Below are 13,490 nucleotides of genomic sequence, written 5' to 3'. Positions count from 1 at the left end.
AGACATCCACCAATGTGAGTGCAGGGATGGTTCTAAACATTTCTTCAATTGCTAGAAGTACAGCAATTTTCAACCACATGGCACACCTGCAGGATGATTTGCAGGTGCACCATGGGTCTTTGGAGGAGGGATATTTATTAGTAGTGCCATTGGGGATGTGAGTTCCTCCCACTGGTGGTGCAGAGAGCCTTGTCAATTGTCAAAAAATGGATGGTGAGCCCTGGAAATTTTAATGCCTTGTTAGCTTGCTGGGAGAAGAAAAAGGCTGAAAATTACTGCCTTAGATGTTCAAGTATTGCAGGTTTTCTACAATGCAGTATGTATGTATTAGAGCTCATTAAAGCATGTGTATATTTTTTTTGAGGTACTCTGTATAAGGCTATATTGTTCCAGCTAAAACTGACTGTATAGGGATTACTTTCAATTACCAGTTTGCAGTCTCGGGAAAACACAGCAGGGCTTGACTCGAGTCGAATCGCTTAGTCACCATCCCCTATGATTCGACACAAAAACTAGTCATAACATAGTCACCCTTTGGTGACTCTAATGGACTCGAGTTGAGTCACACACACCCCCTTAAAAAGACAGCCGAGGAAAAAACGGGGCTGCTGCCAGTTTCTCTCTCTCTCTGTGTGTGTGTGTATGCCGGAGTTATCTTTGAACACTCCCCTGCTGTCCCCACCCATCTGTAAACAGAGAGGGAGGGGGAAGGGACTGAGTGAGAGCCGGAACAGAAGCGGCAAGAGGGAGGAAGAGGGTCATGAGCAGCAGCTGCAAGGCTTACCAGGACGACTTGATCCTTGGCAGCACTACTCAGAAGTAGTCCCACTTCAGCCAGTCATTCAATGAGGTTTGTTCCTCCAAGTAACAATGGAGGCAAGAATCAGCAAGAGTTTTCTCCCACCTCCCTGGGCTTTTACAGCAAATTGTAAGGCAAGAACCACTTGAACTCTTCCTCCTAACTCTCCCTCAGCCAATGAAAATATACAAATGCCCACTGGTTCCTTCCTATCAGAAATGGGGAAAAAGAGCTCACAACTGCCCCCCCCCATTCATCAATCCATTCCAGCCTCCCTGCTGCTCGCCGTCAGAATACTTGCCCCATGAGGTTTTCCACACAGCGAAAACAGTAAGCAGGCACCTCCAGACACAGGCAGACTCGAGTCAGCACATGTCGGGATGAATGCCGAGTCAGGGGGGCCATGACTTGAGTCTTTCAGTCTTCCACACATGCGACTCATGAGTTGCCGAGTCATGCCAAAATAATGCATTTTCATGACTCAAGTTTGAGGCACTGATTCAAGTTCGCAACACTGTCAGTTTGACTACAAACAATTCATATATTCTATATAAAGTACAGGCATGCCCAAGTATCCATGGGTGTTCTGTTCCCCAACCCCCTGCGGTTAGCTGAAACTGCGGATAACAGGAAACATCTCCCAACTTCCAGAGGCAAGGGGAGCTCTGCCAGAGGTGAGGTGGGAGCTCGCCACCTTCCAGAGGTGAGGGGAACTCCAGAGGATCCTCTGAGATTAGCAGAGGCCGTGCATGTCCAGGCTCAGACTGAGCCGTAGAGGTAAAAAAGTCACTTCTGGGTTTTTTTTGTAAAACTGGAGGTGACATTTTTAATACCTTGTAAGTCAGTGTTTCTCAAACTGTGGGTCGGGACCCACTAGGAGGTGTCGCGAACCAATTTCAGGTGGGTCTCCATTCATTTCAATATTTTATTTTTAATATTTCAGACTTGATGCTACCATGGTGTGTGACTGCATTTGGAGAAATTTTACAGACCTGTACTTTCAACGTGCTACTAAATATATGCTTTTTAACAACAATAGTAAATGGGATTTACTCCTGGATGTGGGTAGGATTGCAGTTTAGGATTATTAAAGTTTCCCGCTTAATGATGTCACTTCCGATCATGATGTCATTTCCGGGGGTCCTGAGATTCTAATTGTAAAAAAGTGGGCCCCGGTGCTAAAAGTTTGAGAACCACTGTATAAGTCATTTAAAAACCTCACTTCCGGTTTTACGAAAAAACCACTTTTTACCTCTAAGGCTCCATTTTAGCTTAGCAGAGGCCATGAGTGAACCTGTGCAGCCTCTGCTGGTCTCAGAGTACCCTCCAGAGGAACGAGGGTGGAGACCATGAACCCAATCTATGAATAAACGAATCTGCGGATACCGGGCGCCCCTGTATTTAACAACCAAGATGCATTTTACAAAGGGCTGTAGATCAGTGAGTCTCAAACTATTTGATGTGGCAGACCAACAATTTTTCCCCCAGTGTGTACCATCAAAATAACAAGTGAGACATTTTGAGAACTGCCTGTCAGAAACACATTGATTCTAGAAGAGGGGAAGACTATAAGTAATAACAATGACAGTGTGTATGAAATTATGTATGTGTATGGAGCAAATGATTTTTACTATTGTTTCTTTTCTGGAAATTTGCCATGGACTGGCAGCTAGCTCAAGGATTGGCAATGATCTGGGGACCATCACTGTAGATGAAATAAAAAATATGGTCTGGCTGGCTATTGTTACCTAAATTTGGGTAATCTCTAGATCACAGTGAACTTTCAGTTTAACCAACTAATGGAGGAATGGGCAGACTTTAATGCTGAAAATGTGGATACTCCTCCCCACAGTCGTTAAACCCCTATCTTAGAAAGGTTCCTCAGTGCTGCTGTTCTGCTCTGCTCCCCAACAGCATTTCCATTCCTAGAGTGTCCTGGTGGAGAGAGGAGCAGCACTGTCAACAGAGATCTCTAAGGCAGGCAAGTGTTGGGGGAGGGCAGGTGTACCACCTACCAGGGTTTCCTTGGTGCTGGTGCTCTCCTTTCCCACTCTTTAGCAAGGCTTTCTAGGAAAGAAGACCTAGGGTTCCTAGTAATTCCTAGGGTTACTTTAGGAAGGAATAATTCCTCAGGAAGTAGAACTCACTTGCTGAGGAACCCTCTATTCTTGGAATGCCCTGCTTAAGAATGGAAAAGAGAGTGGTAGTGCCTACTGCTGTGCCTACTGAACTTTCAAGTATCTTCTCCTTCAGCATAATGATAGAGAACTCTCCAGAGCAAGAGCCTGTGTAGGGCACATGGAGGTGCGAAGTAAAAGAAATAAGACCTCCCCACCACGTATGCATATAAGCAAGCTCCAAAAGCATGGATCTGACTGAATCTTGGCCTTTGACTGAAATTCTGTCTAACTAGACTCAGCTGCATCCTTGTATTATCAGAGTAAAGCATCCACAACTACAAAGTATCAGATCAAAAAATAAAAGGTCTGCAACTCCCAGAGACGTAGCTGGCAACATTTCTGAAAAATCCATGAGATGAATGCATTTTTAGTACATGCATATTTGCAAGTCAGAAAGATGTACATCCTCCATTTGCTTCATACCACATAGTAATAAAACAGTTTATGAACAGTAACACAAGAGCAACCCAAAACAGGTTTTCCCTACTATTAGCAGAAGACAATAGAAATAATCATATCTCATTCACCAGTACTTCAGTAGTAAATTGAGACACAAATGAAAGCTGTTAAACCAAATCATTGATACATGAAAAAGCTATCATTTTGCTGGAGGAGTCAGCCGAACTATATATATCTCAACAGTTTAAATAAGTTTATTGTCATTAGAAGACTGATTTAATCCATTAACTGGTAGCAATGGAAGCTTCCCTCTGTTAACATTCTTGCTTTGCAAGAATAACTTTTGTTGCTAGTGTAATTGGAAGGGAAAGGGGTGAATACTGTCGCCATATACTGTGTTGGGTACTAAGAGGCCATACCCATTAGAGAGTCCACTCAGCCCTCTGGTGACAACAGTAGCACCCAAAGTATCATTAGTAGGCAAGCTGGTGGAACCATGAGGGCTCACAGCGTTGAGCTTTGTCCCAGGATCCTCAGCAACCTGGCAACAGCACTTGTTGGAAGGGAGGTTTCAGTAAGTAAACTTTACAAAGGCTTGCAATGAAAGAACTGGATGCAATGTGCCACAAAATAGACTTAGGCTTTTATGCGCCCATTTGCAGTCTCTAGTGTCTGACACATTGCACCTTGAATTCAAGGCAACTACAATATAAAATAGGCATAGAAAACAGATTTGTCTTCATAACCAGAACTTACACGTATCATATTCGTGGTATGCTCATTAGTTCTTTATAAGAAATCTGCAGGGCACAATATTAAGTACTGCAACAACAAAATTTACAGTGACAAATAAAGCTGCAAAAGAGATAATTGAACTCCTAGCTAAATCACAGGCAGATAATAAATTATTACATCATGCAGTGCAAATGGGAAACCATTCTTCTAGAAAAGGAGTGCTTTGGTTATTTGGTTCTTAAAAGCAGTATGAAAATCTGCAGAGAGTGACTTCTATCAAGCCCAAATCCATTTCAGGAGAACTAAAATTCCTAAAGCACATAATCTGGCAGCAGAGTAAACAGTCATTCCATTGATAACAAGACTGGAACAGCTGTATATATTCTAGTAGAAGGTGCAGAAGAGGCAATTTAATGAGAAATTTTTTAATTCAAAGTTCCACAGACATTTGTGTTGTGAATGTTTAGAAACTAGCAAGAGCTTGGACAGCATTTGGCTTTCTATTAGTTTTTATACTGCAGTTTGAATATCCCTTTTTTAGACTGCTTGGGATGGGAAGATGTCTGGACTTTGGATTTGTCTGGATTGCAGAATGATTGCATAAATATAATGAGAAATGTTTCCTCTGTTCACTGTTATTCATATGGGTGTCTTCTGACCTCTGACATTTTTTCAACAGTGTCTGTACAGGGACACACCACAAAGCAAAGCCAAGAACTTACAGCCTGTATCTGCACTGTACGTGGGAATGAGCATAAGATCTTCTAGTGTTCACACTGCAGAAAACACTACACAAGTACTCCTTGTATTCACACTGTATTTATGCCTCCTCAGATGACCCTTCACAAGTGGCCCTTCTGTACTCCGCAATGTGCTGCCTGCTTGGCTCTACACTTTGCCATTTATTGCACTTAAAAAAAGTCTTGGACAAAAAAGTCTGGATTTTAAGATAGTCCAGATTTTGGATGTTCGGATAAAGGATAATCTACCTGTAATAGAAATATGCTAATATTTTCTAATCTAAGCATTGCTAATCTAAGCAATGGGTGAAGTGTTTTGTTTTTTTTAAATAATAAATCATGGCAAACTGAAACTAGAAATTCATTACAGCAATTTAACACTTCACACTGTTTAAGACTAAACTGCCTGCATGAGGAGAAAAGCTAGAACTGCCTCAAGCAATGACAGTCTAGTGATTATTTTGCTTAACACATTTGTGCCATTGCACAAAACTGCCAGTTTCTTGGAGGAGACTAAATTCTGAATTAGGAGGTACAGACTAAGAAGTTTACCACTTTCTTTGAACATTAGCAAAATTTTACGTTATAAGCAATTGAGATTGCTCTTTACCTGTATGATAATTCAAAATAAATTTTTAAAAAAACTTTAAATATTTACTTGGATTAACGTGCAATATTTATCTGCATATATGGCACAAAAAATGCATGCAAATATGTCAGAAAAAACAATTCCAAGGGTGCATTGGCCTTTCAGAAGTCAAGTCTTGAATAAAACTGCTAGAAGTACAAACCTTTATTGGTGTATTGTTAACGGACATGAGCTACACTATATCAGGATGACTTCCCAGAATACTGAAGAGTTTATGTTTACAATTGTTGAGCAACTCAATTTATTGAGCTGAAGTAATAATTCCAGGTAAGCGTTGACATCCTATGCTTAAATCTAATCATTTAGCCCAGTGGTTCTCAAACTCTGGGAGAGTTTGAGAGCCAGTAAATCTTTGCAGGGATGGGGAGAGGAGACGGCAGGGAGAAGGCAGTGGCGCGCTGCCTTCCCCCCACCACTAGGCTGCCCCTTCCCCTTAAGGGGGCAGAGACCATGGCGCTCAGGCTGGGGCGTCGTAACGCCCCAGTTTGAATAGCACTGATTTAGCCTCTTAAAAAAGGAATATACAATGTTTGTAGGGATTACTTCATAACCAACAGAATTGTAATTTTTCTTCCCACTAACCTGCATTACAGTGAATAGCCAAAAGATCTTATGAAAGGTAACTATTTGATGAAGAACAGTTAGGGCTCAGTCCTACCCAACTTTCCAATGCTGATGCAGCCGTGCCAATGGGGTATGCACTGCACCTTGCAGAGGGAGGTGGCAGTCACAGAGGCTTCCTCAAGGCTGCATTGGCACTAGAAAGTTGGATTTGGCTTTTAGTCAAGCAATTTGCATCTGTATGCATACCTGAATATTTCCTTGACCAATCTATTGCAAATCTACTGCAGAGACATAAATACTTCCAATGTTTCAAAATGCTTCAAATGTTTCAAAAAAGAAACCTGACATTCATGTTCATTGAGGAAGTGGAACAAAATGCCACAATTGTTAGAGCTTAAATCAATGAACTGATAAACTAAGGGATAATTTGCTCAATGAAAAGGATTACATTTTTTTCCTGTGATAAAATTATGATCAGGGTTGAAAGTCTTCCAAGAATTCCTGCATACACAATCTCAGATTCTGTACCCCTCCATCCCAACCCCACCAATCTCCGAAGTTCAAGTGTTAGCTTCTATGTCCTGCAAGTTGAGGCTCTCTCATTGCCTCCAATCACCATCCACCAAGATCTGCAGCTTACAAAAAAAAAAAAGCAGAGTGAGAGATCGAGTTCTGACCATCAACTTGTATAATTTTGTTATAGAATCATGATTTTATAAAAGTGTATTAATCATATGGGTAAACACACTTCCCTAGGTACCAGGCAAATCCTAGGGACGAGAAAAAAATGCTACTTACATTGATGTTTGCATACCTGCTGCAAATCATTCAAAGGAGGTGATTTAACACGGCAACTGATATTCAACTGTCAGACTTTAGATTTGTGCTATAACACAGACTTGTACACACTTAGGAAGAAGTAAGTCCCACTGAAGTCAGTGGGGCTTACTTCATAGGCAGTGTTTCTCTGCAAAGCTGTAGTTAACTGGCATACACAATGAGACAACTTCAGGTTCTTGTCTTTGAAGAACATTTGTAAATGCAGCCTTTGGCAGGCTCAAGACTACAAGTCAGGAACTAGGTTGTGCTAGCCTACAATTAGTGGGATTTGGAGGCCAATCATCACAGGACTGTAGGCCACAACCACCTGAGGGTTGCAGAAAGAAAATAATAAAAAGCGATTCAGGAGGTTTGAGGCACATGCACTCTTTGTGCCTGAAAGTAGCATGAGATCACCACATGTCACTTTCATCTGCTAGATAAGGCCCTGTTGGTAATAAATTATTGTTCCTCTGGGCATGGATAAGGACTGGTTTGGAGACACAATGCATGCAAAAGCTTCATCAGTTTAATTCTTGCTCAGTTGCACAAGGTATAACACTGATCAGAGAAAAAAAAGAGAATTGTCTCCTCGATGCAAATTAGTCAGTTCTTATATGCCCCTTTCCTTTTGTGAACCATGGTAGCTATCATTTACTTGTCTACACCAGATGGGGCACTGACAGGCCTTGTGACCTAAGTGGTGCAACTGAATGTTTGGTGTGTGGTTGCACTTAGCACAGCAAGCACAAGTATGGCCAACACATTCTCATTTGCCTTAAGAGCTCTTGTGGCTTCAAGAATAGAATACCACTTAATTTGTCTCATTTTTTTCACAACTTAAAAAAAAATTTCATTGACATGTGAAAAGCTCTTTCATACTGATCTCAGTGGAGTTGCATCATACATGTATTTAACTGATGTGAACTACAGGTTGAGTCTCATTATTTGCAAGAGTTCCATTCCCAGAACTTAAGTGGATGGCAAAAATCGCATTAAAGCAAATCCATTTAAAGAACAATATCCCTTTGCTAGGTGATTTAAAAACAGCCTCGCTGACCTTTGTGATGCAGGACAGAGTCATAAGGCAGAAAATCCATCAATCAGTCTCTCTCCAGGTCCTTAGAAAGGCTTCACTCTGAGCAAGCAACCCCTCCCTTCACCCAGAGTGTAGCACTGGGAAAGAATGCAAAGTGATCATCTTTCTTTCACGTGCTCAGGGGAAAGAAGGGGTCGCTTGTCTTGGAGTGAAGATGTTCTAAGTGCCTGGAAAGAGAATGACTGATGGATAGTCAGCCAGCTACCCTCTCTCCCATTAATGAAGCTACTGTTAAACGACTTTTCCCTTTAATTTAAAGAGCCCTTCTCATCGCATTGAGATAGAACCGGTGGGTGAAAAATTCATTGATAATTAGGTTATACCTGTATATGCATTCAACAGAGAGAGAGAGAGAGAGAGAGAGAGAGAGAACAATGTACATAGAGCAGGTGATTCTGACTGCCATTCCACTCAATGAGCATATGTCTTGGAAACCAGAGACATGAATCTGCTGCTCCTTGTCAATCTTGGTTCCCACACACCTCTCATAGTGTGATTCTAGTTTTTAGAGATAGTCTGTATTTTTAGGATTTAAGAGACTTTCAAGGGTAATTTTGAGTATATGTGATTTTTGATTTATAACTTGACTTTGGAACCTCATGTAAAATGTGACCACAAGAATCATTTAAAAAAGAAAAGATTTAATAGTTAATCAGAAGAATACAATGCAACTAGAACCCAGTCCAACCTGTCCTGAAACTGAGATGATAGATCGCTGACACCATTCAAGGTCAGGGGAAAACAGACAGAAGGAGACTACCTTGGGGAAACCTCCTTCCCAGTGCAATGGAGTGCCCTCTCAAATCCTTGAGGAGGGTCCCCTTAAAAAAACTTGGCAGTAGTAAAGCATGGCAGTCTGCAAAGAAGGGGCAACAACTCTCTCCCAAGAGATGAGACAGATTAAAATAGTAACAATAAAAAGTTTTATTTCAATAAAAGGATTAAACACATCAAAGCAGCAAGGACGAAGGGTAAAAATAATAAACTTTAAGTAAATATAAAGTAATAAAAATAAAGTAAGGAAGCACTGAACAATAAAAGAGGGAGTCTGGTGAATGAATGAGGGCAATGTCTGGCACAGAGCAAGCAAGCTGAAAATAAAACAAGAAAAGTGACATGGCTTTCTGGGCACTTTTCATACCCTAAGTACTCACGTTAGTCCAGGAACTTGGTCCTTAATACTCACACCTAATTGAGCAGATAGGGAACCCCTGACAAGCATCAGATGCTCCAGCCAATGGACCAGGGTAAAAGTGCGGTTGGTGGTGGTGGTGGGGTTCATGACATAATTACATAATTTGTACGTATTAGACAGGTTTTAACTGTGGAACGGGATACCGGGGGAATAGGTCACCTCAGCTCTCAAGATTCCTTGAAAATCAGGGGGCGTTCAAGGTCCAATGAGCTGACTCAAAGTATAGTATTTTGTTTACTGATACGAAAAAGGTCAACAACAAGGGAATCATGGTAACTGCACCTAAATGACTCCCCCTCCCTGAGTAGGCTGATGCACTATAGCAGTGTTTCTCAAACCCACTAGGGATCCACTAGGTGGGTCGCGAGCCATCTCTTCCTGCTTGATGACATCACTTCCAGTCATGACATTACTTCTGGTGGGTCCTGACAGATTCTCATTCTAAAAAGTGGGTCCCGATGCTAAGCGTTTGAGAACCACTGCACAGCAGGAAGCTCCCAAGGTGATAGCATGGTTCAAACCAGGAGAAAATATCCCTTTAAAGAGGGAAAAATCAGAAATCTTCACCACAGAGGATGATTTTATAACCAGAAAATGTTTGAAATTGTGCTCCCTTCCGAACAACCTTAAGTCAGTGATTTTCAACCTTTTTCATTTCATGGCACACAATCAAGGCCCACCATCAGTTTTTTGACAATCGACAAAGCTCACTGCTCTCCTGGTCAGAGACTCATATCTCTCAATGGCAGAATGGGCAGCAAAATGGCAGATGCGCTTCAATGTCAGTAAGTGTAAAGTCATGTACATTGGGGCAAAAAAATCAAAACTTTAGATATAGGCTGATGGGTTCTGAGCTGTCTGTGACAGATCAGGAGAGAGATCTTGGGGTGGTGGTGGACAGGTCGATGAAAGTGTCGACCCAATGTGCGGCAGCAGTGAAGAAGGCCAATTCTATGCTTGGGATCATTAGGAAGGGTATTGAGAACAAAACGGCTAGTATTATAATGCCGTTGTACAAATCTATGGTAAGGCCACACCTGGAGTATTGTGTCCAGTTCTGGTCGCTGCATCTCAAAAAAGACATAGTGGAAATGGAAAAGGTGCAAAAGAGAGTGACTAAGATGATTACGGGGCTGGGGCACCTTCCTTATGAGGAAAGGCTATGGCGTTTGGGCCTCTTCAGCCTAGAAAAGAGACGCCTGAGGGGGGACATGATTGAGACATACAAAATTATGCAGGGGATGGACAGAGTGGATAGGGAGATGCTCTTTACACTCTCACATAATACCAGAACCAGGGGACATCCACTAAAATTGAGTGTTGGGCAGGTTAGGACAGACAAAAGAAAATATTTCTTTACTCAGCGTGTGGTTGGTCTGTGGAACTCCTTGCCACAGGATGTGGTGCTGGTGTCTAGCCTAGACGCCTTTAAAAGGGGATTGGACAAGTTTCTGGAGGAAAAATCCATTATGAGGTACAAGCCATGATGTGTATGCGCAACCTCCTGATTTTAGAAATGGGTTATGTCAGAATGCCAGATGCAAGGGAGGGCACTAGGATGAGGTCTCTTGTTATCTGGTGTGCTCCCTGGGGCATTTGATGGGCCGCTGTGAGATACAGGAAGCTGGACTAGATGGGCCTATGGCCTGATCCAGTGCGGCTGTTCTTATGTTCTTAACGGCCGTACAAATATATGACCCTTCCCCAAACACCTGTGGCACACCTGCAGACCATGTGTGGCACACTAATATGCTGCAGGCCAGTGGTTGAAAACTGCAGACCTATGTGATTTCTTCATTTATGTCATTAAAATTTTATCAGTAAGCAACCTAGAACAAAATTTTTTAAAGCAAAGGAGAAGGCTTCAGACTTCATGCAGATTTTCATGCATATTTTCAAGGTTGTAAAAAAACAGTTCTATTGTCCATGTTACTTGATGTTTCACTTCGTGCTCGATGCTAAAAAAGATACATCTTGGTTTCTTTTAATACACCATGTGGCAAACAACCTTAGTAGTAATGAAGATTTGAAACATTAATAAGCAATATTTCTTGACTACACAGACTAAATTCCTGGCCAAACCTGACTGTGTTCAAGTCCGGCCAAATTATGTAAAATGTTGCAGAAAGTCTAGAAAGTAGCAGCTTGTCTAACCCTTGATGCCCATAGCCCAGTGGTTCTTGAACTTTTCTGGCCCCTGGCTCCCCTGATCCTTGTGGCCATTGGCCACGGCTTCCCATTAGAACACCTCACCTCAGTTATTCCCAAAATGGGGGGTGAAGGTGTTATAATTATAAACTAGAAACAAACAAAAAAAGCTGCCAGCACTCTGAGGCTGCAATCCTAACACTTACCTGAGAGTAAGCCCCATTGAACAAAATAGGACTTACTTCTGAGTAGACCTGGTTAGGATTGTGTCCTGAGTTTGTTAGCAGTTACCTGGAGGGTTTTGGAAAGGGAGGGGGTGAAGTGATGAATTTGCTGGGAGAGGGGAAGACTTTGTTTTGTGTGTATCTGCTAATTGCAAACTGATGCAAACTGAGACCCAGAGACTGTTTGGCTGCAATCCTAACCTCACTTTCCTGGGAGTAAGTCCCATTGAACACAATAGGACTTACTTCTGAGTAGACCTAGCTAGGATTGTGCCTTTTGTCTTACAATAGCAGCCAACATTTAACAGCCAACAACAGTTAATCCCTGCTAATTGGTAAGAGGCACTTTTTCAAGTGGGTGCTCCTCTTTTATTCAGCAGGGGGAGAGTAACTGGCCCACCTCCCCCCAGCAGTGTCTTTTCTAGTGGCTGTCTGCTGATGTTACATCTTTTTAGACTGTGAGCCCTTTTGGGACAGGGAGCCATTAGTTATTTGATTTTTTTCTGTAATCCGCTTTGGGAACTTTTTGTTAAAAAGCGGTATATAAATACTGTTAACAACAACAACATGGGAAGTACCCCCCCCCCACCATGAGGCAGGAGGCAAAAGGGGGGTGGCTGAAAAGGAATGGGTAATTTTATTTTTTAATCAATTTTTGGAGACAAAGCCATCAAGAGTGGCTTTTTTCTCTTTTTTGAAGGGGGAAAAAAAAGAGAAAGGTGAAGAAACTTGATTAACCTGATACAGACCCCAAGCCTATGTAGGTCTACTCAGAAGAAGTCAATGGGGCTCACTCCCAGGAAAGTGTGGAAAGGATTGCAGCCACACAGAGCAAGATTACAACTCACCCCAAAGTAGATGGGGGCTGCTTACACAAATACACCCCAACATGCAGATGCCACCCCTGTTCCTCCCAGGAAAGACAGAGGAATGCAGGCTGGGGCATTTGGACACTAAGAGCAGGTTAGGCTCCCTCCTTCCCAAGAGGAGGAATGCAATGCGCTGCTCTCTCTAGGTCAGGTTTCCCTCCCAGTTTGAAGACTGCCAGGAGCGCGCCCTGTGCTGATGAGATGCAGAACCTCCCCGGAGGCCCAGCCAGCCTTCTCTCCCACCTCCCCCCACCATGTTTCACACACCCCACCCACCTCATGCTGCTGCCCCACCCACCTCTTTCACAGCCAAAGAAAAGCAGCAAATAGGGAGGGGTAGGTGCAGCTGAGCAGAGCAGAACAGCTACTCTACTCTACTCCTACTAGGTCCTGCAGCCATGGCCACCTCTCTCCTGGAGATGCCCCAGGATGCCCCTGGCAGCTAGCCACACCTCCCTAGGGAGCCGGGACGCACACATTGAATACCTCAGCCATAGCCTAATCTTTGTATCTGGGAGCAGAGTTGGAGCCAGCAGTTGTTAGCACATCTCCTGGCAGTCTGCTGGACTTTGCTGCGAGCAGCTCGGAGGACCTGCAGGTTGCGCTCACTGGGACAGGCTTTGTATGTTGCTAGAGCTCTCCTCTTTTCCTCAGTGACTGGTGTCAACTCCTCAGAGTGGGCTTCAAACCAGTCTGCCGTCTTGTTGGTCTTCTTGCCGAATATGGAGAAGGCGGTGTTGTAAATGGTATTCTTGAAATGTTCCCATCTGTTGGATGCATCTGCATTGGCCGGGTCTGGAAGAGATTCCTCAAGCGCTTGTGCAAATTCGTCCACTTTTCCCTGATCCCAGGTCTTGCTGGTGTCAATGCGAGGTCTTCCTTCCTTTTTCGTGTGATACAGTCACTTAGTTAGCTGTTTCACTCTGCTGCACACCAGGGAGTGGTCAGTGTCGCAGGCAGCACCCGGATAACTGCGTGTGATCTTGATGCTGGGAAGGCTGGAACATCTGATGAGAATCAGGTCAAGCTAGTGCCAGCGCTTTGATCTTGGGTGTCTCGAAGAGACTCTA

At 43.0% G+C, this 13,490-nt stretch overlaps 1 protein-coding gene across 5 annotated transcripts in view; it reads right to left on the bottom strand.

The window, feature by feature from the left end:
• Positions 1-13,490, bottom strand: part of MBD5 (methyl-CpG binding domain protein 5) — a 139,656-nt gene that overhangs the window by 87,910 nt on the left and 38,256 nt on the right. The gene's annotated exons all lie outside the window — the stretch shown is intronic.

The sequence above is a fragment of the Tiliqua scincoides genome, chromosome 1 (assembly GCF_035046505.1).
Source record: "Tiliqua scincoides isolate rTilSci1 chromosome 1, rTilSci1.hap2, whole genome shotgun sequence".
In the NCBI taxonomy this organism is placed as follows: Eukaryota; Metazoa; Chordata; class Lepidosauria; order Squamata; family Scincidae; genus Tiliqua; species Tiliqua scincoides.
Note: the sequence above shows the minus strand (reverse complement) of the source record. Positions and strands in the feature narration are given on the sequence as shown.